Here is a 27,116-nt window from a genome sequence, read left to right on the forward strand (position 1 = left end):
ATGCAGGTAAAAACACCTTTAATTTTTACCTGTTGTCCTAGTCCAGCACCATATCAACTGTGTCTATTTCTGCTCTTCTGCAGTACTCTACTGGATTGGCCAGAGCAGGTGAAACTGGATAGCTTCATTTTCTGTGCCTGCAGACCTGCACACTGCCTTTTGAGTGTGCAGGTCTGCAGGCACAGAAAATGAAGCTTAAGGGTCATGATATCTTAGGATCAGGGTTTTTACAGTTGATGATACTAGTTTACCATCTCTTCTGCTTGATTTCCTGGTAGTTTCTCAGGAGCTGACAAGGGTGAGCTTCAAGTACATTTTTTTCTGCTGTAATGTTGGAAGAAAATTTTAGTGAGAACAAGCAGATTATCTAAACAGAGCCTGATGAGTCTGTGTCCCGGCTCATTGATCTTTCCTAATCCATGTTTGTTTAATTCATTCTGATCCATGACCTTTGCTCCCACTTTAGCTTTGGAATGTCCCATATTCAGCAGCACATCAGGTCTTGGCACTGTGTCAGTGAGTTAGAACTCTTGAATTTCATCATCCTTGGCTGCTGTGGAAGAAGAGAGGCCTGAATGATGCTCAGGTTAATTGGACTTTCTTTAAAAGAAATAAGATAGGCTTTGAAGGATTATATACCATTAGGGCTGGGATTTTATCCTTATTTAGAACAAGTACCAACATGTTCTCATTTTTAAAACTTAATCTTTATTTTTTTAAAATATAAATATAGTAGGATAGATTCAGATAGCAACTCACTTGCTGCGTTCCAGTGTCCTTCAGTACTTGGTGATCAGCATTTCGTCATAATGGAGAATTTAGAACAGTAGGTTATTAATAGAGGAACTGGTTGATGTATACCAGTGGTTCTCAAACTTTTGCATTGGTGACCTCTTTCAAACAGCAAACCTCTGAGTGTGACCCTGCCTCATAAATTAAAAATATATTTTTTATATTTAACACTAGTATAAATGGTGGAGGCAAAGTGGGGTTTGGGGTTGAGGCTGACAGCTCACAACCCCCCATGTAATAACCTCGTGACCCCTGAGGGGTCATGATCCCGTAGTTTGAGAACCCCTGAGTATACAATATAAGATTGGGTGTTTTTACACCATGAGAGCACAGATTTTTCTAAGTTCTGTATGAAAGGGAGAGACAGCTCTAAATAATTTTCTAGTTCTAGCCATTTAGCATAAAATAACTTTTCCATTACAAGGCTTTCCCATATTAGGATATAACAGTGAAATATTGAGAGAATACTACATAAAAGCTTTTCAGTTCACCTTTAACCTTGGAAGTGCAGATCATTTTCACTCCAGAGTATCATTATGAGTCAGGATGTATAGCCCATTAGAAAATAGAAAGGTTTTCTCTTTTTTCATTTGGTGGACATGCTCTGTATGCTTTAACATGCATTTGAGATAGGTTCCCTGGAGCCTTATTTATGAATGGTATGCCTATGTTAAAATGCATGCAAAGTATAGTATACAGAAAGATTGCATAGCTTTGTACCGCTCATGTGTGTTTTAAACATGTATTAATATATGCCTCCAGATGTATAGTGAGACTCTTGTTTGGTATGAGAGTGGGCCAACATAGATTAAAATGGGGGCATTAGAAGAGACAAAAGATAGAATTGGCACATAGGAGCTATGAAAATGGATAAAAATGTTAAACAAAAATGTTCTGAAAAGTTAGATACAACAACTATACTAGCCCTAGGGTAGTTCTACTGCAACTTGAACACCTGGCACTTATATAGCAAATAGAAACTGACACTTGCCAGAATCTGACCTTGACAGAATTATATAATATTTCTAGCATGATTGAACAATGTATTTTAGGCACTCAGAGGTTTTCTATGAATATTAGGCAAGCATGTCTTTTATTGTGTCCTTTGTTTCTGTAAAATCATTTGTGTGTGTGTGTGTGGCCAGAGCAAGAGAAATCCCACTCTATTTAGTTTTGAATCTCCTTTTTTAATCTAGGTGTTTATATACCCCTCATGACTATAGTGTCTTAGTACCACACAAACATTAACTAATTCAGTCCCACTTCTGTGAGGTAAGGAAATACAATTACTCTCTCTAAAAGAAAACGAAACACCTAAAAGCCAAAAACAGATAGGGAACGGAGGCACAGAGAAACTAGAGCAGGGGTTGGCAACCTCTGGCATGCAGCTTGCCAGGTTAAGCACTCTGGTGGGCCGGGCCAGTTTGTTTACCTGCCGCATTGGCAGGTTCAGCCGATCTCTACTGGTAAAGTCCCCAAATTTCTGCTGGTGGGCATGCACAAACCTGCCTCAGACCTGACACCTAGCTCATGCCTCAGCCTCAGTGTGATGCTCAAACTAGGTATTTCCTTCCTCCCACCCATATCTCACCTCTGGGGCCCAATCTGGTACGTATTGTCAGAAGCTGCCTAAGAGCATGCCTAACAGACTGGGCCCAGCACAAAATATGGGAGGTGGTAGTGCCTCCCTTTTACCATATAGCCCAATGGTTAGAGTACTCACCCAGGATGTGGGAGACTCAGGTTTGATTGCCTATTCTGGCTGATGGGCAGCCAGAACTAGAACCCAGGTCTCTTATTTACTAGTTGAGTGCCCTAACTACTGGGCTGTATGCCAGAACAGCACTGTCTCAGTCTCTCCTGTTGAAGCTGTTCCACTTTGTCTGAAACACAGTCATTGGAGAAGGGAGTGGGACCTGGATCTCCCAAGAAAATGTGCTAACAACTAGGCTATGGAGTTATTCTCTCTTTTTCTCTCACCGAATTGTGAATTGTATCCTTATATCACTTAACTTTCCCCATGCATTGTATAGGGAGCATGGGCACCTAATTTGGGGTGGTAGATTCCACAGGGTGGCAACAGCATCCTTAAGGTTAGGTGTTGCTGAGCCTATGACTAAGTCCCCTTTGTGGCTCTACCTTAAGTGACTTACCCAAGAATTTTTGTTAGGGCCAGGAACTGAACAAGGTTCTCTGAATCTCAAGCAAGTGCTATGTGAGTTGTTTCTTTGAACACAGTGCGATTACTTACATGAAAAGGATTGTTCTCTGTATTATAAAACCTCCGGTTCCCTATACATTAACAAAGCAATTTCTTATCTTGATACATATGGTATATGCACTATATTTTATATTTATATATGTAATGCTACTGCCCACATTAAGGCCTAGATCCTGCAAATGCATCTGCATGGCTGGATTTTTACAGAACCCCAGTGACTTTGGTGTAGGTATATATAGACAGAGTTGCGATTTCTTTGTGTGGATGAAGTTGCAGGATCAGAGCTTAAAATACATTCATTTATATCACAGTTCACCTTGCGCTCAAAAGTAGAGGTTCTGTGTTCTCGTATCTGAGATTCTTGTCTTTGTTGTCCAACCAGATTTTGTTGACATACTGGTATGTTTCTGTGTAATTTGGAATTTCTACTTAAGACAGGGAGTTCATCTAGCTGGCTATGTAGCAAAGAGAAAGAGAAGGTCATGGAAGAAAATAGGAAGAAGAAAATTGGGTGCTGGAAGTGGAACGCGATGATGCTTGGAAAGAGAAAGTCAAGGCCAAAGTGTTCTATCATTGATGGCCCAGGGACTGCATGTTCTACCTAGGGGGTTGAACGTCTTAACAGTTTGTTAGATAAATAGGAGAAGAATTGTAATTATTCTGATTACTGTCACTGATTGTCTACCAATTATGCCCATAGCTATTTGATACTAAAACACCCTATTATTATTGTCAGCCTATCCTCTGCCCCCTCTCCTCTCCCATCCCACTTATTTGTTCCATACGCTTGTTATGTCTTATTTTTTAGATTGTAAATGGATAGGGGACATGGATTGTCATTTATTATATGTTTGTAGAATGCCAAGTACAATGGGGTTCCAAACCTGTTTGGGTCCTGGTTGCATAACCACAAAAAAAAATTAGTTTCTATTTCTTAATTAAACAAACTGAACATGAATTTAGTGTAAAGTGTTTATATTGCATAATGTATAATTGCTTTTTGAAAAAAAAAGTGTTATCAAAACAATGGCAGTAAAGCCAGATTATACATTTTTTAAACATCTCAGAGAAGAATTTGTATCATGATTCATTGTGCACATTCTAATTCTAACTAGTTTCCTTAAAAAGATCTTTCTGTAAACAGAATATTAATCCTTTTATACATTGAGGGAAATCTAACTTATTTTTATTGGATTTCTTTTGAACATTCATATAACGTGACTTTAACTCTTTTCCATATTTTAAGAGAGAGAGAGTACAAATGTAGGCAAATAATGAAATTGGCAAGAGAGCTAAAAATATGAGATACCTCCTCTGCCTGCACAGAAAGTGTTTCCCTTCTGAAAGTATTGGCTAATTATATTTAACATGGAATGAGAACGTAATTTCCACTGTTTTGACAAGCAACAAATTGCACATTAGCTCCTTGTAAATAATATTATTAAAAACAGTTGTCCTTGTCTGTAGTTTCTTCTTTGTAAGAATAAAATTAATTTAAGGCCCATCATTCACAAGATAAGCATTATAATATCAAAGCAGCAGTTATAAGACATCGGAAACTGAAGATCCTGTATACCCACTGAATACTAGGATAAATTTGGTGTTGCAATAAGAAGATAAAGGGAGAAGATATGTGAAGTCTATGATAGCAGCATGGTGCTTGTTGTAATCAGATTTTCAGTCATGATTCATTTGACTCAGTTATTTTACTAATAATATTATCCTGACTATAATCTAAACAGAATATTGGTTTCCACTGAGAAATGTAAATTACAGATTGTTAAGCATTTTTTCTACTTTTTTCCCCTAATTGACTAAGTAAGCTGAGATGTCGGCTTTTTTCTCAAAGATGCAATGTATAGGTGAATTTTAATATTACTTTACATTTATAGATCACCTTTCATCCAAAGAGCAAAAGGTGATTTACAATACAAATATTAATTAAATAGGCCTTGCAGCTACATCGTGATGTACATCCCTAATTGCTATTATAATACTCATTTTAGACTCAAGAGCTGATCCTGCAATGGCATTTGCTAGCATGGACTTTCTTCTGCATCTCTGCAGAATCCTTATAGAGCCATGGGACTTCTCTATGGCACCAGGGTCCACACAAACTAGAATCATAGAAATGTCCCCTGCACTGAGGCAGGACTTAGTATTATCTAGACCATCCCAGTTAGGTGTTTGGCTAACCTGTTCTTAAAAACCTCCAATGATGGAGATTCCACAACCTCCCTAAGCAATTTATTCCAGTTTTTTACTGCCCTTACAGTTAGGAAGTTTCTCCAAAGGTCTAATTTAGATCTCCCTTGTTGCAATTTAAGCCCACTACCTCTTGTCCTGTCCTCAGTGGATAAGGAGAATAGTTTATCACCCTCCCCTTTATAACAACCTTTTAGGTACTTGAAGATTGTTATGTCTGTTATGAAGACCCTCAGTCTTCTCTTCTCCAAACTAAACAACCCATTTTTTTCAATCTTTCTTGGTAGGTCATGTTTTCTAGATCTTTAGTAATTTTTGTTACTCTTCTCTGGACCTTCTCCAGTTTGTCCACATCTTTCCTGAAGTGTGGTTCTGAGAACTAGGCACAGTACTCCAATTGAGGCCTTATTGGTGCTGAATAGAGTGGAATAATTACTTCTTGTGTCTTGCATACAGAACTTCTGTTATTACGTCCCAGAATGAAGCTCACTCTTTTTGCAACAGTGTTACACTGTTGACTCATATTTAGTTTGTGATTCATTATAACCCCCTGATCCTTTTCAGCAGTACTCCTTCCTAGGCAGTCATTTCCCATTTTGTATTTGTCCAGTTGCTTATTCCTTCCTAAGTACATTTGGCCTTATTGAATTTCTCCCTATTATTTTAGACCATTTCTCCAGTTTGTCAAGATAATTTTGAATTCTAATCATGTCCCCCAAAGCACTTGTAACCCCTCCCGGCTTGGTATAATCTGCAAACTGTATAAGTGTATTCTATGCCATTATCCAAATCATTTATCAAGCTATTGAATGGAACTAGACCTAGGAGAGATTCCTGTGGGACTCCACTCGATATGCCCTTCCAGCTTGACTGTGAACCACTGATAACTACTCTCTGAGTATGGTTTTCCAACCAGTTGTTCACCCACCTTATAGTAGGTTTGTCTAAGCTATATTTCTCTAGTTTGCTTATGAGAAGATCAAGTGAGACAGTACCAAAAGTCTTACTGAAGTCAAAATATATTATATCTATTGCTTCCCCCCATGCACAAGGCTTGCTACTCTGTCAAAAAAGGGTATTAAGTTGGTTTGACATGATATGTTTTTGACAAATCCAGCTTGACTGTTACTTATCACCTTATAATCTTCTAGATGCTTTCAAACTGATTGTTTGATTACACTGCTCTACAGCCAAAATGCTTCTGAAATAAATGTAGTCAAACTTTACTAATTCTGGGTCACTGAGAACGAAAATGATGCTTAAAATTGTTGATTGGCTCTAGTTTTCAAGATATGCTATTGGGTCAGTATATACGACCCTTGACTTGGGAATGGCGGAGGATAAGTGAGTTATAAAGGGAAGGGATCTCAATTTAAACCAGAAATGACTAAAAAACATCTTTGACTGGATCTATGAATAAATCTATGACTGGGTTTGGACAGTACTTGCTTTTTAGGCAAAACAATGAATGATGCAATCCGAAGCTGGTATTGCATCATACATGATATGAATTGCATCATGTTATTCCTAGAAGTCATGGATGATGCAATCATAACGAAGCTTACATCACTCTGCTGAACAAATTGCCCTATATCAGCTCTAGAAATCATACAGTGTTGTGCTCTCTTATTTGTCAGTGTTTGATTTTGCAAAGGGACACATTTCTGTTTAGCCAAAGTGAGCAGAGATGCCTCGTACTTGTGTGAACAGTGCAGATAACTTCTGCTATGTTTGTGGTGAAGTGAATTTGCATCACAAAAGCGCAGTATAACCACTATGGTTAAGAAAGCCTATCACCTTTATTTTGGCTGCAAAATTGGAGATCAGGACAAGAGTTGGGCCCCACACATATGCTGCGACACTTGTGCAACAAATCTTCACCAGTGGTTGAACAGGAAAAGGAAATCTATGCCTTTTGCAGTGCCAATGATTTGGAGAGAGATCATACCAGCAATTGTTACTTCTGCATGGTGCCTCCATTTGGGAAAGGTGGGTCAAAGAAGAAAAAGTGGATTGTGCATTATCCAAACATTCCATCAGCTATACGCCCAGTATCACACGGAGAAGGACTGCCGGTTCCTGATGCACCAGAATCATTCTCACTTGAGTCAGACGAGGAAGAGGAAGAGGATGAAACTTCTGGTCCTGAACCATCAATGTCACAGGACCCACATTTTCTCCCATCCTCCTCTGAACCACACCTCATAACACAAGGTGAACTGAATGACCTTGTCAGGGATTTGGAACTACCCAAGAGTAAGGCAGAGCTGTTGGGCTCCAGACTACAGCGGTGGAATCTCCTGGCAGGTGATGTTAGGGTTTCCATGTTCCATGACCGTCAAAAGGATCTTGTCCCATTCTTCTTCATGGAAGGTGATCTTGTAGCCTGCAACAACATCGATGGTGTGATGGCAGCCCTCAACGTCGTTCACAATCCAGATGAGTGGAGACTGTTCATTGATTCATCGAAGACGAGTCTTAAAGCTGTTTTACTGCACAATGGCAATGTTTTGCCATCAATTCCAGTTGGTGATGCAGTCCATATGAAGGAAACCTATGACAACATGAAACAACTTTTGAGGTGCATAAACTACGACCAACATCAGTGGCAGCTTTGTGGCGATTTGAAGGTTGTTGCTCTCTTGCTTGGTCTGCAGACTGGATACACAAAGTACTGCTGTTTTCTCTGTGAATGGGATAGTCGTGCAAGAGATTCCCACTACATCAAGAAAGATTGGCCACTCCGACAGTCATTGGAGCCTGGGAGGAAAAGTGTTCAGCATCCACCACTTGTTGAATCAAGGAAGATTTTGTTACCACCCTTACACATCAGGCTGGGTCTGATGAAGAACTTTGTCAAGGCCATTGACAAAACACAAGCAGCTTTCAAGTACCTCCATGGAAAATTTCCAAGGTTAAGTGAAGCTAAGATAAAGGAAGGTGTCTTTGTTGGTCCTCAGATTCGTGAACTTCTTCGAGATGATGCATTTGACCATGCACTGCGTAGCAAGGAAAAGATGGCATGGAAAGCCTTCCAGTTAGTGGCAATAAATTTTCTTGGACACAACAAGGCAGACAACTACAGGTTGTTGGTGGAAAACCTCCTCAAGGCATACAAAAGCCTTGGTTGCAACATGTTACTAACGATAAATTTTTTGCACTCTCATCTAGATTTTTTTCCACCGAACTGCGGAGCAGTGAGCGACGAGCATGGCGAGCGATTTCACCAGGACATTGCAACAATGGAGAAACGCTATCAGGGCAAATGGAGCCCATCAATGCTTGCAGACTATTGCTGGACAGCGACAAGAGTTGCTCCATTTAATGAATACAAGAGACAAGCCAAGAAGCGCCGAGTAGACACTGAATAGGACTAAACTATGTACAGAATAGTTTTTTGCCTTTTGTTTCATAATAAATTTTATTTATATAACCCTTTTGCTGATTTTTAAAGTGTTACATAAACAGGACAGGTAAAATATTATCATGTAAAGCAAGCATAAACACATGAAAAGACCTAGGTTTACAATTTATGATTAAAACTCTACTATCTACACAATATCCATAGACATAAAATGTAAAAACTTAAATATCTTAGAAACAGTAGCCAATCAGTTGTTTTAATTGTCATATTTGAATTCAGCACATCAAAATACATAATAAATAGCACATTTTATCTCTGAAGCAGACGACTTCTCAAAAATTGTAGACCAATGTTATTTTCTCCAATAATTTTCAGGATACTGAAGTTTAGGTGATTGGTCTATAATTCCCTATGTTGTCCTTATTCCCCTTTTTATAGATAGGTACTATATTTGCCCTTTTCCAGTCCTCTGAAATGTCTCTATGCTCCATGGCTTCTCAAAGATAATTGCCAATGGCTCAGATATCTCTTCAGCCAGTTCCTTGAGTATTCTAGGATGTATTTCACCAGACTCTGTAGACCTGAATAAGTCTAACCGGTCTAAGTAATTCTTACCTCATTCTTTCCCTACTTTAGCCTCAGATCTTACCCCATTTTATAACGATGTTCACTATATTAGTCATCTAATCACTGTTAAGCTTTTTAGTGAAAACTAAAACAAAAAAGGATTTAATACTTTGATCATTGCTGCATTTTCTGTTATTGTCTTTCCCTCCTCGTTGAATAATGGGCTGACCCTGTCCTTGGTCTTCCTGTTGCTTCTAATGTATTTGTAAAATATTTCTTATTATACTTTATGCCCCTTAATCTCATTTTGTGACTTGATAGCCCTTGAGGATCAGAGCCCATATTAAGTCTCACAAGGTGAAATCCTGACCCTATTAAAAGTCACTGGGAGTTTTGTCATTGACTTCAATAGGACTGAGACTTCATCCATAGTACTTAAGTCCAAGAGCTCAGTCCAGGATCACACATGGAGTCAGTGGCACAGCCAGGAAAAGATCCCAGGAGTCATAGTTCTCAGCCCTAACTACCAAATTAATCTCCCTGGAGTGCAATATTTTCCCCCATGTAAATAAACTGTATATTTAGAGACAGATTTCTGTTAAAAAACGAAGAGCTTAATTCTATTCTTGTTTCCATGAGGTGCAAAACCAAAGTGACTCCATTGACTTCAGTTGAATTACTCCAGTTGAGTTACTCCAGATTTACACTAGGGTAAATTAGACCAGAATTAGGTCCTAATTGTTAAATATATGTCTTAACTGGAAAACCAAATTAAGCCATATATGTCTTTATGAATGCTAAATTGATTATTTGTATTAGGGGTTTCTCTGATACATTCATAGTGATAGCACACTTCAAATAAAATGACACTTCAAAAAAGGAATGCTTACTTGGGCCATGGTTCTGGGATGTGCTGCATGCCTTGGGGTGTTGCTTTGGTCTCTCCTACTGAAATGAACGAGAGATAGGGTCTCAGCAAGTCACATGACTGGGCCAATTATGCTAACATGCAGTGGAACATCCATACAAGTGCATGTAACATCTGCACAAAATTGCATTGTGCTATTATTATGTTGAAATTAAAATGCATCATTATAAATGGAACACTTATATACTGTTATCAGCAGAACAATTGTTATGTATTGAGCAATCAGAAGCACCCACTTGCAAATCCTTAACAAAATGCTTAGCATTTAATAAACAGAATTTCCAGTGAACTTAGAGATCAGTACAGCAGTCTAGTCACCTTTCAGAGACTGCTCTTCACAGCTTTGTCTCTAGCCCTACTTAAGTAAACATATTCAGAATAGAACATTAGTTTCAACAATGCATCCCATTTTACAGTTCCCTGGCACTTCAGACTAAAAAGTAACACATGAGGCACCTGAGCCTAGATCCTCAGAGGTATTTGTGGGAGTCAGTGGGAGTTAGGCACCTAAATACTTTAGAGGATATGGATCCCGGTATTCTACTTAATCTAAATGCAACCAAAATCTAACTTTCACCTTTTCTTCCTGGATTAAGAGATCGGATTCTAACAGTCCTCATTTGTAAGGAGTATCATGTAGGTGTCTAACTGAGTTATTCAAAATAACAGGTTTTGCTTCTCCATGAATGGATGTTAATTCTACTGCTTCCATGCTAGAAGAGTATTATTTAGAATATTTTTGGTGTATGTAATTAAGGGAGAGATCAATATGTGTATAGTACCTTCTGTTGCAGATAGGGCTTCTCAAAGAAGTGAGATTTGCAGTTATTCTAAAAACGAAGATATTGTACATGGACTTATCTTGATCTCTGATAGCAGCTTATTGCACAGTCAGAGAACTTTTTCTGATATATTCTTACTCTTGCATTGAAGATATTTATCCTGGGCTTGGTGGCTCTGTGGATCACAATATTCTTTAGGCTTCCATAGAAAGGGGCTATACCTGAGCTTATTAGTTCCTAGCCCAAAGAGAGCTTTGTAGAGCTAGATCAGGACCTTACAGTGAATCTAGAATTCAATATACATCCACTGCATGGAACCAATGTGATATTCTCTCAGAAAGGTATCCTGTCAGGAGATGAATTACAGCATGCTGAAGCTTTCCATGGTTTTAGCCTCAAATACACAGGTCTTATATGTTCATAAAATAGAAATCCCCATAATCAGATTAGAAATTGCTGGTGTTTTATGTATACACCAAATATACCTATAAACAAACATGAAAGTTAGAATACAGTGAAAATTGTGCACTTATTGATTGGCATATACAGAAGAAAGAAATTAAGCCCTCAAGACCAGAAATAAGGACCTTTATATATGGACAAGGGGATTCCTCATCATTTAACAATGGAAGGAGAATAAAACAAACAATGTATATTCTTCTGGTTATTCTGCAAGAACATTCTTGCTATGCTTATTAGTAATGTGTGGACACAGCTTGACATCATAGTACATGAATATTCCTGTTACTGTAGTGCCCAGAGACCTCAATCAGACTATCAGTCCCATTACTCAAGATGCTAGATATCATTCGTGCAACAGGATTTTACAGATAGTGGCCCAGATCCACAATTGGTATTAGTCAACACAGCTCCATGAGGATCTGGCTGCACAAGTCTTTTTAAGAGATCAAGGCTCTAGGGCCCTAATGCAACATTTGTATATACAGAAATGACTAATGGAGAGATGAGGTAATATTGACCACAAGGTGATGTCTCCTCCTGGTGGAGCCAGAGGTGTGGTGATTGGTATAAATCATCCTACAAGTTGGATGTGTGCTGAAGGTGAGATCTGGAGGAACACAAGACATACACCTCTGTGCTTGAAGAGAACACATTACTGAAAACCAGTCAACCAATGAGAACCAGAAGAAGGTGCTAGAGTAAACCACAAGGCCACGAGAAAAATTCAGAAAACCCATTTTAAACAAAGGGGGGGAAGTCCTTGGGGAGATGTAATTACTGTCCTTGTTTAGTGTTTGATACCTGGCAAACATTGAAGCAGGGCAACTTTGAAAATTAATTGATGGTGGTAAGAGTCTTAGCACTAGGACCCTATTGGATCTCTTGCAGTTTTGAGAGCCAACGGTGTGCTGAAGGTTTGGGTGAAGGGTAAGATTATTCTGCCCAAAGAGGACAGTCAAGAATGCCTGCCTCCTGAAGCACTGGGGAAATATGCTCAAAAGTGGTGACTACTACACCCTGTAAAATAGTGTAGCATCACATTCCCTTCAGCATTGGCCTCAGTCTTGCAGCAAATGTGCAGGATGTGCAGGACCAAGACAAAGCCCATAGCCCTCTCCCGAAATGTAGAAACCTGTCACACACTATTTTACCCTCTCTTAAGCTGAGACAGCACAAGCACTGGCCTTGTGACTCCCTTTTTCAAGGAAGGGCAGGGCAGAAAGGGCGTCCTGCATCATTTACCCCCTCCTTGTATATCTGCCCTAAAGCAGCTCTAGTTGAGCCTGATCTGGGATGTGGAAATAAGTACATAGACAAATTAGATATTTTCAAAGTGTTTTTTTCAAATAAAGAAGAAATTATTTGGTACCTGGAGGACGTAAGAGCTAGTATATCAAGTATTCATGTACCCACAGGGTCCTACTTCCATTGCAAAATTTAACATCTGACAAAATTTGTCCAAAGCTGCAGGGGACCTGCAACTGCAGCAAAAGTTCTTCGCCTGACGAATTGCCATATACTACAAAATATGCAAAAGATATAGGTAGGAAACTTGAATAGAAATGGGAGCGGGGGGTAATTCCAAAACCCTCATTGGATGAAGATGGCCTTGAATTGCTGTTAGAAAGTACCCAGAGGAATACCAATATGAATGGTTAATGAACTTTTCCTTTCCATTGTCCACAATAAGTTTGTTACATTTTGAAAAAGACTTGAAAAGAGAAGTCCTTCACTTTGAAGATAAACAAAAACTTTTTCCCATCTAATTCTGCACATTGCAGAAACTGTTCAGGAACAATTCATCCGTGTGAGAATCTGACCCTTGTAATGCTGCCAAGGTGAGAGAGGCTTAGGACAATCTGCTACATAAGGGCTGATTGCACAATTTAAAGCTGCCTGAGGGCTGCTTTAGCGTATGCTCCCAATTTTTCTAAGGCTCCTGGAGAGAGAATATTGTGTGCCATACTTTACGCTTTCCTACCTCTCTTAATCTTTCTACCCCTTTTGGACAATCATCAACCAGTCTCTCTAGTTGGCTGATAAGTAGCCTAAGCACTACCTCAGATACCATGAAAGATTTCCAGAGTGTATGATTTATATGGGATACATGTTAGTGAAATGTCTGCAGAGAGACTGCAGAGATGTGTAACACAGTTAAGAGTAGAGGAGGTTCTACCTGTTGAGTTTGGTTAATGCATTAATGCCTCCATGTGGGAGATCTCCATTTTGGGTTCTCGCTTTGGAGTCATAGTGCAGTGAGAAAAGAAAAGGATTGTGGGGGTCAATTTACATGCTCCACACAGTAATTGATCTCTAGTTTTATAATCTAAAGGAAAGAATTGTCTTTAAAATCCACAAGCAGATGGTAGGGAATTTAATGCAAGGTAATGGTAGCTCAAAATAAATATAGGAGTAAATATAGGTGTAACTTTGCAAGCCTTTTTTCAGCTCCTGGAAATAATGAGTCAGTAATTAGAATAGTTTAGCATCTGAAATCAAGCAGAATAAAAGAACTCTAGTATTTATGTGTAGGATTTACTGTTAGCAATGCAAACCAAAAAAAAAAAAAAAAAGACTAAGAAAATATCATGTGTACATCACTCAGTTATTCATATCACAGTTGTAAGATAAAAAACTACTGATAGCAGGTAGTATTAATTAGGAATCTACTATATAGTTAAAAAGTTATATTAATTTACACATTCTTTAAAACCTACTCTTTTTATGATCACATGACTTTTTATTGTATTTTACACTTCATGCATTTGGTATAGATAATTCAATCCCCGAAAAAGCCTTGGTCATCCCTATTCAATCTGGCAAACTGATTTGAACACATTTAAAGAAGAAATTCTCAATTTTAAATGTAGTTTATAAAATTGTTTTTTTGGCCTACACTATATAATACTTAAAAGGAATCCACCTTTACTCTTTTATCTGATTAGTATGAATGATTTAATAAAAATAATCTTAAATTCATAGAAACTGGCGATCATATATCCTACCCTGATGTCACTGCGGTTTATAAATACACAAGCAACCACTCACATCTGTTCTTTTATTTTCTTTTTCGATTTAAGAGGGAAATTGACCTTACAATTTTTAACGTGACTTCAGGTCATTGTTATTAGTGATGAGAAAATACTGTGTTCTCCTTCTGACTGAGCCTGGCAAACCTCCCAGATATTTTACAATCCCAGTATAAGAAAACCTCTGAAATGCTTTTTATTTTTCAGGTTTAGGCACTTGTTGTAGTACTCTATACATCTTGCAAACAGAAAATCTTTTTGCGAGAGAATGTGTACTCTTTTCACATGAATAGTGTTTCTTTTCTGAAGCACTATACCTTTAGAATATATACTTCACTAAACCTTTCTTACTGGTCAAAAGATTAGTCATTTTAATTTGGGGGTCAGGGGTCCAGGGAACAGTTTCATGATTTTAAGTGTGAGCTGAAGAGAGTGTGAAACATCTGAGTTGCATTCAGATTCACCTGTGGCCGGCCTAATCTAAATCCCTAATAAGTATGGCACGATGTATCCTTTCATAATCATAATATAACATCCAGATCCAGAAGCCTTAGCGCAGTGGTTCTCAAACTTTCGTACTGGTGACCCATTTCACACAGCAAGCCTCTGAGTGTGACCCCCCCATATAAATTAAAAACACTTTTTAAATATATTTAACACCATTATAAATGCTGGAGGCAAAGCGGGATTTGGGGTGGAGGCTGACAGCTCGCGACCCCCCATGTAATAACCTCGTGACCCCCTCGAGGGTCCCGACCTTCAGTTTGAGAACCCCTGGCTTAGAGGGCTGGAATTCTCTGCTCCCTTTCTAGGGGAAAAGGGGAAAATCCTGCTCTTGCCAGCTTCATTTACATTAATTATAATCCATGTTCATAGTCATGTTTTGTTTGCTTACTTTTTCCCAAATAAAAAAGATGCTTGTGGTTCCAACATTCCCAAGGACTCTTGAGTACTTGTGAGTGGGGAAAACCACCAACAAAGGTACCAAGGAAGGTTTTATTTTAATTTCCCAAGGGCAGAAGTATAACTACGCTTGGCAGAATTTTATTTTTATATTTTTGATGGATAATATCAATGTTTATTTTTAAACTTTTTTATTTTAAGGGACTTAAATTTTCGCAGTTGTAGGAAATTATGGGGGGGAGGAGATGTTCACTGACATTTACCAATAAAAATCGAATCCTTCCAAGTCTAAATATAACTCTGGGTAGGGACTTGAACCATGCATTCATTACATTTATTTATTTTTAGAAGAGGACCCCAAGTCAGATTGAACTTTGCTTCTGTTGCTGCCATTGGCACCTGACTGAAGGTTTACAGTAGTTTGTAGAACCCTTGGTCGGTACAACATAATTTTATAGCATATACCAGGGGTCGGCAACCTCTGGCATGCGGCGCTCACCAGGGTAAGCACCCTGGCAGGCCGGGACGGTTTGTTTACCTGCCGTGTTGGCAGGTTCGGCCGATCGCGGCTCCCACTGGCCGCGGTTCGCTGCTCGAGGCCAATGGGGGCTGCAGGAAGCAGCACGGGCCAAGGGATGTGCTGGTCACGGCTTCCCACCGCCCCCATTGGCCTGGAGCGGTGAACCATGGCCAATGGAAGCTGCGATTGGCCAAACCTGCCAACGCGGCAGGTAAACAAACTGGCCTGGCCCGCCCAGGGTGCTTATCCTGGCAAGCTGCGTGCCAGAGGTTGCCGACCCCTGGCATATACTCATTGTTCAAACACAACTGTTACAACACTGGGCAATATAATAAACTATTTCAATTGTTTGTAAGCTCTTGGAGGCAGGGACTTCAGGTTCATGAGTCCGAGGGGGTGTGGCTAGAATGATAACCCGTTGGGGCTGTTACAAAACAGGTTAGTTTAGAACAGTACTATGACGGGGATGGGGACAGCAAAAAAAAACAAACAAAAAAAACAGTTGTAGAACGAGGGAGCCGCAAATGGCTCCTTTGTAACTTCGCATTTGAGATATAGGTAGTGCTCACTGAGCACAGCGAAGGAATATCTACATAGTTCTCTTATAAGTATATTTTTACTACTGTAGATGCTATGTACATCATAGGCACTGTCAAAATAACTAATAATAAATAATAAGAAATCGATGTACATGGGACAAGCAGGGCCGTCCCTACACCAAATGGTGCCACCGCATTTGTTAAACTTTTGAATACCTTATTTTTATTGCATTTGTAGCCCATTTCATGACTTAGATGCACAATTTGCATGCATGATTTATGCCTGTCATATAAGACAATACATTTGCACGCTAGGATCTGTAAATATGTATTTATTCATGCCATATATGAGCAAATTAAAAAAAATGTTTCCTCTAAGCTTATAGAAACTTTTTAATTTTAAGAATAAACTGAAATGTACTAACATCAAGAAATTGAACTGTGCACCAACATTGTGTGGACCAGTATTAAATAGTGTTATAGTAGGTGACAGCTTTAGAATATTAACTGTAGTCCTTTAGTTGAAAAGGTCGCTTTTTTCCCTTTTACCTTGTGAACAGAAGAACAGCATTAGAGAGATCCAAAGACTGGCCAATGGCATTTTCAAGTGATATAATAGCAAGCGATGTCAGTCTCTCGTCTGCCATTGTTGATTGAAGATACGTTTTAATAAGCCCGAGCTTCAAAAAGCTGCACTCACCACTCGTGACTGTGACTGGCATACTGAGCAGAATCCTCAAAGCTATCCACACATTAGGAAAAGTGTCCTTCAACTCTGCATCATGAATGAATTGGAGAACTTGGTGTGGAGAATTCTTCCCATGTTGCAAAATGTGATGGATGTTATCCAATTTGACAAAGGTGTCTTTATCATTGACATCTGAACATTCTCCATCTGTCAGCGTCCAGTGAACGTCCATACAATTGTTCAGCAGTGTTTTACTGTCCGCTAGCAGCTTACTAAGGTCATACAAAAATCCCCAGTTATTTTTGTGAAGCTTCATTTGTCCAAACCCTTTTTCGATAGACACTCAAGTAGTGTCAGTGAGTGAGCAAAAAACTCCTCTTGATTTTTTCCCCAAGATTTGAATCACCTAATTTCTGCCCTTGTAACCAAGGTGTCACTTCTTCTGATGAATGTGAGTTTCCTTGAAGACAGGCTCACCTCCTAAGTTTTTGGTTGTTTCTTTGGCAGCAGGGATGGCATCTTCAAATCCGTTGTCTCTGTAGTCAACAACAAAATCAAGGCAGCTTCTCATCAAAGTAGTAGTGATCACGATGTCCATCAACTGAGTGTGTAATGCCTTGCTTACAACATATCCTTGGAACAGGATATCATGCCAAACCACAGTTGTGACCAGTGATTTGCCAGGCTTTGTCCCTCATGTCAGATTCCAGCCTCGGCTTTACTTGACAATGCCAGTTCCATCATTCACTTGGTACCTCAGTGGCCTTATGCTGTCAATGCAGTTCTCCCAGTGAGGGTCACTTAGTGGCTTCATGGTCAGATTTGTAACATGAGGATCTTCCACCTGATAGTTTATCTTAAAACAGAACATATATCCTTTGGAAATTTTTCCCTTTTGTCACTAACAAAAAAAACAGTACCCTAAGTCTTGCACACACACACCCCCAAGCCTGGCACCGTAGGTGTTGCTTGGGTCGCCTGCCCCTAAATCCAGCCCTGGGGATAAGAGACTAGGAGAGATGTGAAGTGCTGGTAATAGTAAGCATTGACATAGGGGATTGATCAAAAGATTGCTGGCTCTAGACTGTGTAGAAGAGATATAGCTTGAGCTGCCGATTTGGCACACACATGGAATCAGTGAGGCAGAGGAACACGGGTAAGCTGCTTTTCCATGTGCAGAATAAAATCTACTTCACAAGGGTGTCATGTGGTTTAACTGATTAGTGTTTGAAAAGCACTTTGAGTTCCTCAGATAAACTGCAGTTATGTAGCATCATTCATCACTGCAAAAAGGAAGATGAAGAGGACATTGAATTCTTCAGAGCTGAAGGGGATGGGAGCAATTAGCCATGCAAGGCATTGAAGATGAGGAGAACATTTGTATAGCAGACAGGGATGTGGTTCACTTACACAGAGAGAGATGGCAGTTGGATACAACCTGGAGTTTAGATATGAGCAACTTTGGGAAGCCATAGAGGATGAAGCTGAGGTAACCAAGGTATTGAAGGCTAGATTCACAAAGGTACTTTGCCACTTAAAGAGACAGGTGTATAAGTCCAATATTTAGGCACCATTGACACTCACAAAACCATTGCTCAGCTGCCACCTAAACACGTACATGTACATTTGTGCTGGTAGGCATGTGCAAAGTGGCCTTAAGCTTGATGCCTCTCCACGGATAACAAGCTAATTGGAGTGCTACCTCATTCCTAATCCCTTGCAGAATTCTCAAACTAGGTGCCCTGCTGCCTATCTGGCCTGTGGGGCCCAGTCTGATATGTGTCTGAGTGCCTACAGGATCTGGCCTCACTCAAAAGGCAACAGTGTGTGTTTGTACATGCTCCAGCATACCCAACAATCTACTGATTAGGAGACTCACCTAGGATATGAGAGACCCTGGTTTCAATCCCCACTCTGCCCGATTTGGAGCATTGGAACCCATGTCTCCCACATGAGTGCCTTAACCAGTGGGTATAATGGCATGGTCTGTCTGTGTTTTTTGTGAGAAAGAACATGGGATACCTAGGGCATGAGATACCTATGGCACTTACTCCAGGTCATACACTTAACTGTAGGAGAGGGTTTATGGTTGAGAATTCCAAGCATAAGGAGATGCCTGTTGTGACTGGTTTGGTCATAGAGATCCCCTTAGGACTATCACCTGATGTGCTGAAATTACCTCTGAGCCTGTTTCCCCTGCCAGGTTGGGACTCCAGAACCCTGTCTTTTTGAGCCAGACATGCTAGCCTGCTGCAACACAGATCCAGAGTCTGGTCCATGCCCCAAAGTTGCAGACTTAATGGAAAACAGCTTAGCAGGTTACCTGTCTCTAGCACCCAGACACCCAGTTTCCAATGGGATCCAAACTCCAAATAAATCTGTTTTACTCTGTATAAATCTTATAGAGGGTAAATTCATAAATTGTCCGCACTCTATAACACTGATAGAGAGATATGCACAGCTGTTTGCTCCCCCAGGTATTAATCACTTACGCTGGGTTTATTAATAAACAAAAGTGATTTTATTAAGTATAAAAAGTAGGATTTAAGCAGTTTCAAGTAATAACAGAACAAAGTAAGTCACCAAGCAAAAACATGCAAGTCTAAGCCTAATACATTAAGAAACTTATTACAGGTAGTATCTCACCCTCAGAGATATTACACTTCTTTCACAGACTAGACTTCTTTCTAGTCTGGGCCCAATCCTTTCCCCTGGTACAGTCCTTGTTAGTTCCAGCAGACATCTTAGGTGGTAAGCAGGGATTCTTCTTCAAGTGCTTGCTCGTATTGATTCCAATTAGATGTGCACGGACCGTGTGCACGCCGTTGGAGAATTTTTACCCTAGCAACAACTGGTGGGTCAGCTATGGAGCCCCCTGGAGTGGTGCCTTCATGGCACTCAATATATACCCCAGCTGACCCAGCGCCCCTTCAGTTCCTTCTTACCGCCCATGACGGTCATTGGAATTGTGGAGTTCAGCTTCACTGGTCTCCACTCTCCCTAGCACTTACAGTTTCTAGTTATAATAGTTCATAGTTGATAGTTTATAGTAGTTCATAGTTATAACTGTAATTCGTTAGTATTAGTGGGATGGGGGGGTTCCCCTCCTCCCCGATTTTCTATTGGGCTCATGCCCAAAGCTTCGGGATTCAAGCCCTGCGGTTCCTGCTCTAAGCCCATGCTCACAGGCGACCCCCACGACTCTTGCCTAAAGTGTCCGGGGGAGTCTCATCAAGCAGACAAGTGCAGGATCTGCAAGGGTTTTTGTCCCCAGACCAAAAAGGAGCAGGACTTTCATCTCAAACAGCTCCTGATGGAGGTGGCTCTTAGCCCTCAACCTCCTGCGGCGCGCCGAGATCCGGCACTGAGCACCTTGGTGTGCAGCACCCCGGCAGCAGCAATAGTGGTTGGACTCTGACTGAGACCCACGGCACCGACGCTCCCCAGCACCACAGCTGACATCATCGTCCCGGCGCCACTCCCACTCTCCAGGCCAGAAGCGGAACTGGAAACCAGCAAAGGCTGGCCCACCTCCACAGACGCCAGCCTCCTTGGAACCATCTCTGCAGGTGCGTCCAACAGAGGAACATCTAAAGGCACAGTCTATGGCCTCAGCACCATTGACTCCGCTCCCTGGAGGAGAGCCGTTGAGTCCAGTGCCCCTGGACTCCCCTGTACCACGGTCAACGTCCAGTTGCCGTCCACCCCAGATACCTTTGCAGCTGCGAGGGACCTTATTGCTATGATGGCATCAGCATCTCCTCAGCCTCATGCCAAGGCACTGGTACCTGTACGTGTGACACCATCCCGAGGCAAATCGGTCCTGATCCACCCATCAGCACCATCGGTCGAGCCACGGCACTGATCTCGTTCTCGGCACCATTCCTGTTCCGACGCCACTTGCAATCTTGACACTGCTCGCAGTTCTGGCATTGCTCACAGTCCCGGCACCACTCTCCTTCATGGTGCTGGTTGTACTCGCGATGCTGCTCGTATTCATGGCACCGCTATGACTCCCAGAACTAGTCCCGGTTGCGACGCCGCTCTGCCCACTGGTCGCCATCGAGGAGCAGATCCTGGACCCGATATGGCTCCCGATGCTGCTCATTGTCTAGACCCAGGTCCAGATCCAAGCACCATTCCAGGTCCCGGTACTGTTCTAGGTCCCAGCACCACTCCCCAGCGTCGTGGCACCATTCACCATCACCCCGTTGGCGTGACCCGGTGCAGATCTGCTCGGCACCACTGTGGCCTTCCTGTTCCATTTCCTATTCTTCAGGATCGGAGGCAGGGTTGCGATTCTAGGATTGCTGCCATTTCGACCATAGCTGCCCGGAGTCGGGGATTGGGCATTGGCAGGTGCAAGAGCAGGGTCCTGCTCAAGGGTCAACCCAATGGCCGTTCTGAACACCCTGGGCCTACCACCAGTCACAGGGTGCTCCATCTGGGGCTTCTCGCTCCGCCCCATCTGAACCACAAGTGCCAGAGGCTACCGCCACTTGGCCTGCCCCGGGAGGCATGGATAACATGGTGGCTCCTCTTCCCGCTGCAGGACCTCCTCCAACACCGGTTCCTGCTCTGGGCCCTGAGGTCGCTGGCACAGGACAGCTGGGCCCAGCTCCGCAAGAGGCCCTAGATTACCCTCTCCCCCATGTGGCCTCCTCCTCCTCACCTGATGAGGCGGTGGCAGGCACTGCTGTCTCGGGTCCCCCTCCCATAGACCTACATGCCCACCAGGACCTCCTGCACAGGGTGGTGCAGAACATGAACTTGCAAGCAGAGGAGGTGGTAGAGGCGGAGGACCCAATGATGGATATTCTGTCAGCAGAAGCTCCATCAAGGGTAGCCCTAGCCCTTATTCGGACTATCCAATCCACCACCAGAACTATCTGGCAAACACCTGCATCCATCCCACCAACTACTAAGGGATTGGAGTGCAAATACTTTGTCCCTTCAAAGGGGTACAATTATTTGTTCACCCACCCGCAGCCTTGTTCACTAGTGGTAACATAGGTGAACGAGAAAGAACGGCATGGCCAGCAGGCCCCAGCTCCCAAATCAAAGGATGCCAGGCACCTTGATCTATTTGGGCGCAAAGTTTATTCCTTGTGGGGTCTTCAGCTCAGGATCGCTAATCAGCAGGCACTCCTGAGCTGTTACAATTTTAACTCCTGGAACTCCATGTTGAAATTTAAGGAGTTAGTACCTCCTGAGTCCAGAGAGGAGTTCGGGGCCTTGGTGGATGAGGGCAAAATAGTGGCACGGACCTCGTTGCAGGCCTTGCTGGATGCTGCGGATTCTGCCGCATTCAATTTCTCCTCGGGGATAGCGATGAGGCGTATCTCCTGGCTGCAAGCCTACAACCTGCCATCGGATCTTCAGCAAACACTGCAGGACCTCCCCTTTGATGGAGAGGGCCTATTTTCAGACAAAACCGATTCCAGGCTACAAAGCCTTAAGGACTCAAGGGCGATAACGAAGTCCATGGGCATGCACACACCGGATACCCAGCGGAAACCCTTTAAACCCCAGCAGCCACAACAACGCTCCTATCCTCCTCCTCCACTAAGGCAGGATTTTTATAGGAGACAGGGGTGTAATGGCAGGAAGAAGCCCTCCAACCCCCAGTCTGGGCAAGGCCAGAGCCCGTCCAAGCCTTTGTTGGGCTCAAAACAGGCCTTTTGAAGGGATGCTCGAGGATGATGTATTGGACCTCATTCAGGATCCTACCCCACCGTTCTTGAATCGTTTATCCCACTTCCACCGTGCCTGGTCCCACATAACTGCAGACCGCTGGGTCGTCCACATGGTGGAAGCAGGATGCTCTCTCCAATTTTCTTCCTCCCCACCTTCCTTCCCTGTCTCTTTTCAGGGACCCTTCTCGCGAGCAGCTCCTTATTCAGGAGGTTCAGATGCTCCTCACCATGGGGGCGATTGAGGAGGTTCCGAGGGAGCTAAGGGGTGGGAGGTTTTACTCCCAATATTTCCTAATCTCCAAGGCAAAGGGAGGGCTTCGGCCCATTCTGGACCTATGCAGTCTCAACAAGTTCATGGTAAAGTTAAAATTCCGCATGGTCTCCTTGGGCACCATCATACCTTCCCTGGATCCCGGAGACTGGGACGCCGCCCTCGACATGAAGGATGCATAGTTCCACATAGCGATTCATCCGGCGCACAGACGCTTCCTCCGCTTTGTGGTCAACCGTGAACATGATCAGTTCACAGCCCTTCCCTTCGGTCTCTCCACGGCCCCACGAGTGTTTACTAAATGTATGGCGGTCATGGCGGCCTTCCTTCGTCAGCGGCAGGTGCAGGTATACCCTTACCTCTACAATTGGCTTATCCGGGAAGCACCAAAGAACAGGTGCAGTTCCACCTCCGGTTGGTCAAGGACATGTTTCATTGTTAAGGCCTCCTTCTCAATGCAGCAAAGTCCACACTAGAACTGACCCAGAGAATAGAATTCATCGGGGCGGTTCTGTACTCCATGCAGGCATGAGCCCTCCTGCCGGCCGCTTGTTTCCAGGCTATAGTGGCCCTTGTCTGGAGCCTTCAGTGCTTCCCAACCTCATTGGCAAGAAGTTGCTTGAGTCTTCTCGGCCACATGGCTACCTGCACAAAATTGACCAGGCATGCCAGACTTCGACTCCGCCCATTACAAGCTTGGCTGGCATCAGTCTATCGCCCAGGTCAAGACAGCCTGAACTTGGTGGTCACCGTCCTGGAGTGGGTCCTGGTCTTTCTCCGCTGGTGGCTAAATCCCCGGGTGGTTTGCGAAGGAGTACCTTTTCACAGCTCGCAGCCCTCCTTGTCCCTGGTCACGGATGCGTCAGCCCTGGGATGGGGTGCCCACCTCGGCGATATTCAGTCGTAGGGCCTATGGCCCCCATCTGCGCTCTCCCTTCATATCAATGTTTGGGAGCTGATGGCGGTGCGCCTTGCCTGTCAAGCCTTCCAGGAGCGGTTGCAGGGTAGTTCTGTGGTGGTCCTCACAGACAACACCACGGCCATGTTCTACATCAATAAACAAGGGGGGGGGTCCGCTCCTCCCACCTTTGTCAGGAGGCCGTTCAACTGTGGGAATTCTGCATAGCCCACTCTATTCACCGCTGCTGGCGTCTTTTCTACCCAGGATCCAGAACATGGTGGCGGACCTCCTGAGCAGGTCCTTCCACTCCCACGAATGGTCCCTTCGACCAGATGTCATCCACCCCATCTTCCGAAGGTGGGGGTTTCCCCAGGTCGACCTATTCGCCTCCCGCAGCACTCGGAAATGTCCGACTTTCTGCTCCCTCCAGGGCTGCTCCCCGGGCTCTCTCACAGACGCCTTCCTGCTCCCCTGGATGAGTCGACTATTTTATGCCTTTCCCCTGTTTCTCCTGGCACGCAGGGTCTTGCTCAAAGTACCAGGGACAGGGCGCGAGTGATTCTGGTAGCTCCCGCATGGTCTAGACAGTATTGGTACACCATGCTACCAGAACTCTCTGTGAACGCTTCAGTCCCATTGCCTCTTCTTCCAGACCTGATTACTCAGAATCACGATCGCCTCTGCCATCCCAATGTATGATCTCTCCACCTCACAGCATGGATACTGCATGGCTGAACCCTGCAGAACTTCGCTATTCAGAATCTGTGCAACAAGTACTGATGGGCAGCAGGAAGCACTACACTCAGGCCACATATACGGCTAAGTAGAAGCAATTTTCAGGCTGGTGCACTCAGCGCAGAACACCCCCGCTCCAGGCGTCCATGTCTCTCACCTTGGAATACCTGCTGAGCCTAAAACAGCAAGGCATGGCTGCATCCTCTGTCAGAGTTCACCTTGTGGCCATCTCGGCTTTTCACCCGGGTGCGAATGGCCGTTCTGTCTTCGCCAGTCCCATGGTTGGCAGGTTTCTAAGGGCCGGGATCATTTCTACCCACAGCTTCGACAGCCGGTCCCTGCATGGGACCTTAACCTGGTCTTCTCCAGACTCATGGGGCCCCCGTTCGAGCCACTGGCCACCTGCTCCCTCCTCTACCTCTCCTGGAAAATGGATTTCCTTGTCACTATCACGTCAGTGCGGCGTGTCTCTGAGCTCAGAGCCCTAACCTCCGAACCACCCTATATTATCTTTCTAAGGATAAAGTGCAGCTTTGGCCTCATCCAGCATTTCTTCTGAAGGTTGTATTGGCCTTCCATATCAACCAGGACATATTTCTTCCATTTTTTTATCCCAAACCGCATGCCAGTTGCCAGGAACAGACATTCCATTCTTCCTGGGTTGGCCCACGCGTACACAGGAAGGCTTTCAATTAACTAAGGCCATTTACAACTAATTGTTTCTGGAGCACCCTTAATAGCCTCCATTTAATATGTTTACATCAGTGATATAAGTTTATATCTTATTCTCCTAGTTCCAGATATAGAAATAATACATGCAAACAAATAGGATGAACACACTTAGTAGATTACAAGCTTTCTAATCACACCATACAAGGAGTATTTAGCGTAAAGCATATTCCAGTTATGTCATATTCATCAGCATATTTCCATAAAGCATATGGAGTGCAACATCACACCTATCTCTGACCTGTGAGTCCAGGTCCTAAAGTCCAGATCAGTGGGAATTAAACACTTAAGTACCTTTGCGAATCCGTGTCTTATGTTCCACCCTTTTCCTCTGCATTTCACTCCTGCCTACCTCATGTGGCTCTCCGATCAGCTTGCTGGCTCCTGAGAATCCCTTTCTTAGGTGCATAACTCTACCTCTGCACTGTATGGGGAACCGGGGTGCCTAACTCGGGTCAAAGGATTCCACTAAGTGCACCTAGGGGTTAGACATTGCAATTCCCAAGTCTTTGTGTATCTAGACCCAAATGCCTTGCTACTAGCAGAGTGAGGAAGCTGGAGGCAGAGTCTTCGAAAAAGTAGACCAAAAGCTCTGTAACACCGTCCCTAAAGAAATCGGCAAAAGTCAACCTTCACCACCATCTGATGTGACCTCTCTTAATCTCTCCTGTTGAAACGGTTCCACTTTGTATAAAAAGTCATTGGAGCAAGGACAAGAAACTGGATCTTCCATCTCTGGGGCCCAACCCCCAGGCTATAGAGTCAGTCTCACTTTCTCTCTGTCCCAATGACTATTCACTGTCATTCATGATCTCTTTTTCAATACTGGCAGCCGATCAAAGTCAGTTATTTGCCCAGCTCTAATGAACAAATGCAAATACTGTTCCTGAACTCGTCACATTAGCAAAGCCAATCAAGTGATCTGAATGGATGGATAGCTTATGTGCTTCATAATATTCTGCCATTTTGTTCCCTAGGCAAGTAGAGAGAAGTTAAACTTTGCTGTTGTTTAGACAGCAACAGTGAATTTTAGGACTGTGAGTCTTAAAAATAGACCTCAAAAAGAACAGGAGTACTTGTGGCACCTTAGAGACTAACAAATTTATTAGAGCATAAGCTTTCGTGGACTACAGCCCACTTCTTCGGATGCATCCGAAGAAGTGGGCTGTAGTCCACGAAAGCTTATGCTCTAATAAATTTGTTAGTCTCTAAGGTGCCACAAGTACTCCTGTTCTTTTTGCGGATACAGACTAACACGGCTGCTACTCTGAAAAATAGACCTGAAGTTTTATTGCCAGTGAGAAAGTAAAGACTATATTTGTTCATTGTTCACAGGGCAATATGGTTTTTGTGTTGAAATATTTAAATCAGTACAGAAAATAATAGAATAGAAACTTCAGAAAGCAAAAAAGAGAAGCCAGCTTTAAAAAATCCTCCTCCTTATCATCATCAATTTGTCTATACTGGTTACCCTTTAAAGCTTGCCAATTATCCCAGTATTTGCAGTATTCCCACGCTATTCCCTATAGTAAGTATACTGAAGTGACCTTCTGTATTTATTTACCTATGGAAAACTGACAAGTTTTTACAGGTCTTCTCTTAGACAATCACTCTCAAAGAAAACCTGGATAAACGGATATACCTTGTAGCATGTCTTAAAGATCAACAAACCTGCTTCTGCCCAACTGAAGGGGTAGCAAGATCAAGGTCCTCCACTGAGAATGCTCTGCTGTCCTGTCAGATCAAGCATCCAACTGTTCTCAAATATTAAGGGTAAAGTACAG

General features: G+C 42.8%; 1 long non-coding RNA gene across 1 annotated transcript; it reads right to left on the minus strand.

Moving 5' to 3' along the window:
* Positions 1–208: 208 nt before the first annotated feature.
* On the minus strand, positions 209–27,116 carry LOC135980860 (uncharacterized). Its single transcript, XR_010597765.1, has 3 exons — positions 27,004–27,116; positions 10,040–10,097; positions 209–553 (listed from the first exon to the last, which is right to left on the minus strand). It is a non-coding gene; the product is annotated as an uncharacterized LOC135980860 (long non-coding RNA).

Source organism: Chrysemys picta, chromosome 1 (assembly GCF_011386835.1).
Source record: "Chrysemys picta bellii isolate R12L10 chromosome 1, ASM1138683v2, whole genome shotgun sequence".
Taxonomy (NCBI): domain Eukaryota; kingdom Metazoa; phylum Chordata; order Testudines; family Emydidae; genus Chrysemys; species Chrysemys picta.